This window comes from Eucalyptus grandis, chromosome 4, assembly GCF_016545825.1.
Source record: "Eucalyptus grandis isolate ANBG69807.140 chromosome 4, ASM1654582v1, whole genome shotgun sequence".
Lineage (NCBI taxonomy): Eukaryota > Viridiplantae > Streptophyta > Magnoliopsida > Myrtales > Myrtaceae > Eucalyptus > Eucalyptus grandis.
The window spans coordinates 20,840,783-20,847,807 of NC_052615.1; positions in this window are offsets into that span (position 1 = coordinate 20,840,783).

Genomic DNA, 7,025 nt, shown 5'->3' on the forward strand with positions numbered 1-7,025 from the left:
AAAGAGGAAAGGAAATGGAGGAATGGGCCTGTTCAAGGCTTGTCCGAACTTGGCCTAATTGCCCCTCTCTCTTTTTCATTCATTTTTTTTAATTTCGAAATTTTCTTGTACTAATTTTTTTGATAAAAACTTTTGATTGATTATAAGACTAGTGACACAAATTCTCCTAATGTCTATATGCGATGCAATTTTAATGAAATTTTTTTGTTGAGGGGTTAGAAATCAATCCCCAATTTTTCAATGCAATTAAGAAACCCTTAAACAAATCTCCAAAATTTAGGTGTCAACAACTGCCCCTCTTTGAATGGGAACTTGAAGAGATTCTTTTCAAAGACGAGAGACACCTAAATTTTGCCCATGGAGGTCGACGAATAGGGTTGCATGTGGGAAAAAGATATGAAGGGATGGCCTACTTTGTAAAAGACGTCATTCGACCGGGATGGGCGAATCTTATTGTATGATAATGAGTTTCGACAGGAAGAAAGGTCTCACCGTGTATAAATGGGTTTCGACTGGATGATAGTCTTACCTTGTAAGAACGGGTTTCGACTGGAGAAAAGTTTCACTGTGTACAGATGGGTTTTGACCGGATGTGATAGTCTCACCGTGTAAAAACGGGTTTCGATTGGAGGAAGGTCTCACCGTGTACAAACGGGTTTTGACCGGATGTGATAGTCGCACCGTGTAAAAACGGGTTTCGACTGGAGGAAGGTCTCACCGTGTACAAACGGGTTTTGACCGGATGTGATAGTCGCACCGTGTAAAAATGGGTTTCGACTAGAGAAAGGTCTCACCGTGTACAAACGGGTTTTGACCGGATGTGATAGTCTCAACGGGTTTTGACCGGATGTGATAGTCTCACCGTGTAAAAACGGGTTTCGATCGGATTGAAAATACACGATTTAAGGAAAACCAATGGACCTTTGTAGATGATCTGATTTAAAGTTGATCATGAACCTTTGGGAATGACATGGTTTAAGGTTGACCATGAACTTTTGGTTTTTAGGGAAGCATCTGCTAACCCTTGAAAACTGCATGGCTTCACTAAGAAATCCTGTCAGACTCAATTTGAGCAAATGTCATTAGAAACGTCATCAAGAGACGTATTGGCAATATTGTAGCATCAATTGAACAAGCTAATCAAGTTGAGTCCGACTGCTTGCTTTTTTTTTCTTTTTTTCTTTTTTAAATATTGGATGTCAATCAGCATCATGTAGCGCAAAACTGTCATCTTGTTCGGGAATGCATCATTAATCATAAAATTCTACAGGAGTCAAGTTCTTATTAGAATGACCATAACTCATGAAAAAGGCTCATTAAACATGCCAAACTAGAGCTTCTTAGTCAGAAAGAGTTTCTCACACACTCTCGATAAAATGGCTACTTGATCTCATCCATTCATGTGGGAGATAACTGTTGCTGGGTATCTCACATAACCTATGTCGAAGGCTTCCAGAAACATTCGCAATGAGCACAATATGATCGATCAAAAAGGTCTTTTGAAAGGATCGCAATATAGGCTCGGTTAGGGCTTACACAAAGGAATGATTGCTTTGAGGCCAATAAGGCCAATAAGGGAACATTTGTCACTATCTTTAATGGGTTCACAAATCAAGAACTTGGGAGATAAGACAAGATAAAATTACTTCCACTCCTTCAAGCAGTAGCTTCTTGGTGGTATTCACATTTTTACTCAAACCATCCCAATCAGAAGAGACTTTGGAAGAGGGTTGTAATGTTGGCTTGGGTGAGGCTCGAAAGGCTTAAAATTTTCAAGAGGGTTTTTAAGAGTCGGTGATCATCATGGCATCATAACCAGGTCACTTGACCTTCCGAAAGCATTTGGCTTTTGAACACAGTGCACCTCAAAAGTCCCTTGACTAATCATTTTTGCAATGGAGCTTTCCTCCTTTTTCTAATTTCCTTTGCACTTGCGATGATTTTTTTTACGTAGGCACTTTGACTTTAACTCTGACATTTTTTTTTTGATAGGCATTGACCTTGCTTTTACCAGGCACACTGCTTTTTCATGCCCCATAGTTTGTCGAACCTCTTTTGAACTTTTGTAGCTCTTATGACTTTCGAGATGCTTTTCACATTTTCTCGTAATTGTCAATTGTATTTGGTCAATTCTTGTGACTTGCCTTAGTGAAGGGAGATGATCACCGCTCGGGGTTCGGAAATGAATAATCAGGCCAAAATTGGTTAAAGCAATGGGTATCAGTATTTGGGTAGAGAAGGAAATGCTCTTCTTCACCTCGGGATGAGTCAAGATCCAATGAGAATTCCTCTGAAGCTACCACAAGAAGATTGATGTAAGTGAAAGTAATAGAATCTTTCTCAACCTTTCGTTTTACAACACGACCGTAACCTCCTATGTTGCCCCAATGTAGGGTTGTTCTCGATAGGGGTACTTTGAAGGATCATCTTTTTTTTTCCAGCCCAAAGGGGTAACAGGAGATCAGTGCAATGCTTGGGATTGATGAAGGCAACGCCTTTATCATTTCGATCTTTGTGCTCAATGCAAATGAATCATTTGTCCTAAGAGAAGGTCGTCTTCCACTCGACTCTCAAAAGTGTTTGAAGGACGTGTTTGGAAATGGCTTACCTTTCTTCGTCCTAAGCACTTCTTATTTGGCATGATTAACATTCCGTTTTCATTTTGTCAAGGTCACTCATGTGAAGTTCCCCCTCATGGAGACACAATTAACAACAACTAAATTGACAACATGCAAGATCCCAAGCGCTTTGCTTTTCATTCATTCATCTCTTTCATCATTTTTGATTTTTTTTTTATAAAGGAAAAGGAATATCCGATTGCCTTTGCAAAGGCTGGGTAGCCATTCGAATCAACCTTTCAGGGGCAACGATCAACTTCTTCCATTCTGTTGTAACTTCATTGAGTTGGTTGGATACCTGAAATACAAATAAATATGCATGTATGTGATGTATGCATGACATGCATGATGCCATGTGACTCGGATTATGCGCAAAATGGCTCTACGGCCTTGATCTCATTCATGGGAAATATTTCTTTACAGCATCGGCGTTTACAGGCTTAGACAGCTCACGGCCGTCCATTTCAACTAACACCATAGCACCACTCGGGAGGATTTTCTTAATGACATAAGGTCCCTCATAGTTCGGGGTAAACTTGCCACGAGGATCCGGGATGATCGGCAACACTTTCCTTATCACCAAGTCATTGACCTCAAAGTGCCTAGGACGAACCTTCCGATTGAAGGCCTTCGCGACCCGTTTCTGATAGCATTGACCATGACATATTGCCTTCAGCCTCTTCCCATCAATCATGTTTAGCTGCTCATGCCTTTGCTGTATCCATTCGGCTTCATCGCGCTTTGACTGAGAAAGGACCCTCAATGAGGGAATCTCGACTTCTATAGGCAGGACAGCCTCCATTCCATATACTAACGAAAAAGGAGTTGCCCCTGTGGAGGTGCGAATAGATGTTCGGTATGCCATCAGTGCATAAGGAAGCCTTTCGTGCCAATCACGATAATTTTCAGCAGTCTTTGCCAAGATCTTCTTTATGTTCTTATTTGCTGCCTCAACTGCCCCATTCATTTGAGGACAATATGGTGATGAGTTCAAATGGCGAACTCGAAACTCATCAAGCAAGTCATTTACAACTTTGTTGTTTAAGTTGGACCCATTGTCAGTGATGATCGCCTTCGGTACCCCATAACGGGCGATAATATCGCGGCGAATGAATTTGGCTACATTCTTGGCAGTGACATTGGCGTACGAGTTGGCTTCAATCCACTTCGTAAAGTAGTCGATCTCTACCAAGATAAATCGATGTCCATTTGACGCCTTGGGATTGATGGGCCCGATCACGTCAATTCCCCACATAGAGAAGGGCCAAGACTGGGACATTTGGTGAAGCTCATTTGATGGAGCATTTATCTTATCCCCATAAATTTGACATTGGTGACAACATCGCACATGTTGTATGCAGTCGGATTCCATTGTCAACCAGTAGTAGTCGAGTCGCATGATCTTTCTTGCCAAGAGGTGACCATTCATGTGGGGGCCACACTCCCCTTCATGTATTTCCTTCATCAAACGATTGGCTTCTTTGGCATCGACGCACCTTAGTAATGTCGAGTCAAAGGACTTTTTGTAGAGGACATCTCCACCGGTGAAGAATTTTGATGCTAGCTTCAGAAATGCTTTATGTCTCTTGCTTCACTTCCTTCGGGAATTCACCCTTCGAGATACTTCAAGATGTCGTGATACCAAGGTTGTCCATCAGGTTCCTCTTCGACCGTCATACAATAAGCCGGGCGCCGAAGGATTTCAATTCTCAACGGTTCAATGTCCAAGCCCCCAGCTACTTGCAACATCGAAGATAAGGTAGCTAGGGCATCAGCGAACTGATTTTGAGACCTTGGTAAGTATTCGAATGATATTTCTTGGAATTTTCCGTCAACTCCCCAAGGAACTCATGATATGGAATCAATTTAGAATCCTGTGTTCGCCATTTGCCTTCGGTCTGTAAGATGATAAGGGTTGAATCACCATAAACTTGCAGCTTCCGAATCTTCATATCAATGGCAGCTTGGAGACCGAGAATGCATGCTTCATATTTAGCGATGTTATTTGTGCAAGGAAATGTCAATTTAGCGGCGACAGGGTAGTGTTGTCCATCTGGGGAAATAAGGACCACCCCAGTACCAGACCCAGCTAAGTTAACTGCACCATCGAAGTACATCGTCCATGTGTCACTGGATACAAGTAGAATTTGCTCCTCCGCATCACTATCTTCATCAAATGCTCCGGACCCCTTGGAACTTTCCGCTAACATGTCTGCTATGGCGCGACCTTTAACAGACTTTTGTCCTAGGCTCTGAACGTCGAATTCTGAAATTAAGATTTGCCATTTAGCCAACTTGCCCACTAACGCCGGCTTCTCTAAGAGATACCTAATGGGATCGTTTTCGGTCACCAGTAAGATTCGGTGATGAAGCGTGTATTGCCGCAGCTTGTGCAAAACCCAAATTAAAGCCATGCAAGTTCTCTCAACTTCCGTGTAATTCATTTCCGAAACAGTGAACTTCTTACTCAAATAGTATATGGCGCATTCTCTCTTGTCAGTTGGTCTTTTCTATGCCAACATGGCTCCCAATGATTCGTCATGTATGGTTAAGTACGTAATCGGGGAATTTTAGGGAGAGGGGGCACTAGGGCTGGTGTGTGAGTAAGATAGTGTTTTATCTTCTCGAAGGCATTCTGGCACTCAGCATCCCACTCAATCTTTGCATTCTTTTTCATGAGCTTGAAGAATGGCTTCGCTGTTTCAGACAACTGACATATGAACCTCGCTACATAATTGAGTCGTCCCATCGACGAGACTTCCACAGTGGTAGTCGGGGGTCATAAATCATAGATAGCCTTTACCTTTGACGAGTCAATCTCTATGCCCTTACTACTGACCATGAACCCTAAGAGCTTCCCAGATTTCGCTCCAAAAACGCATTTTGCAAGATTGAGGCGTAGCTTGAACTTCCGAAGACGTTCGAACAGTTTCCGCAAGACCTCAACATGGTCTTCGCCTCGTCTTGATTTCGTGATCATATCATCCACATATACTTCAATCTCCTTGTGCATCATGTCATGAAACAACGTGACCATGGCTCTTTGATACGTTGCCCCAGCGTTCTTCAAACCGAAAGGCATCACTTTGTAGCAAAAAGTTTCCCAAGGAGTTATGAATGATGTTTTACTCCTGTCTTCCTCCTTCATACGAATTTGGTTGTATCCAGAAAAACCATCAATGAATGAGAATAACTTAAATCCCGCCGTACTATCAACTCAGACATCAATATGCGAGAGTGGGAAGTCGTCTTTTGGACTAGCTCGGTTCAGGTCACGATAATCTACGCACACCCTGACCCGCCCATCCTTTTTCATGACAGGCACAATGTTTGCTATCCAATCTGAATAGTGTGACACTTCAATGAAATCCACTTTTAACAACTTCATGACTTCCTCCTCGATTTTCTTAGACAACTCTGGCTTCGTTCTTCTGAGCCTCTGTTTTTTAGGTGGCACATTAGGATCGGTCGGAAGGGCATGCTCTACAATATTAGGGTCTAACCTTGGCATGTCGGCATAAGTCCAGGCAAATATATCTTGGTATTCTTTTAGGAGGTTAATCATTCGTTTCGCTTCTAACTTCGAGAGACATGCCCCGATCTTTATTTCCTTAACATTCTGTGTATCGCCCAAATTTATGGTGATCGTTTGTTCTTCTGTCAACGGTTTTGATCCCTCATGTCGATTCCAATCACGCTCGATCCCTTTTAGATCTTCATCGGCGTCAGATTCTAAAAGATCTCCCTCATGTGGATCCGAGTCACATGAACCATTGTCATGATTATGCATAATGTAATGCCTGAGATGCAATGAGATGAGTTAGTATGCATTAATAACAAACAAAACGTATGTCATCTGTGAATGATTTTTCAAATAATTTTTGGAAACTATTTCGAGAGCTCATCCTCATATCCTCAGATTTCCTTGCTCTTACGAAATTATGAAACTAGGAAGCATGTAGAACCCCAGCCCTCAGTGACCATCATAGAACTAGTTTGGTATGCTTCCACATGTCCTTAATAAAACATGCATTTTCATTGAAAGGGAAATGATAAGGCCGTATTACAACGTACTCCACCCAAGACCAACGGCTCAAAGTCAAGGGCTTAACAGAGTTTACATTATAAGCGACTTAAACAAGCAAATTGAAATAACGAGTTCCCACGCAGGGGAAGAAAACATAGAGTAAAAAGCTACGCTGAGCTAGAACCGTCCTACTTTGAAGGGTCGGCGATGCTCCCAGAACGTTCAGCCTCCTCACAAGCTAGGATGGTGCATATGGTATTCTCTTCAAACATCTATGCTATACCGTCAATAGCTCCATCTTCTTCCATCAGCATTTTCGGGGGTCCTGGGAATGTTTCTTTCAGTGGAGGAGGGAAAGCACTTTGGCAACTTCTATCTCT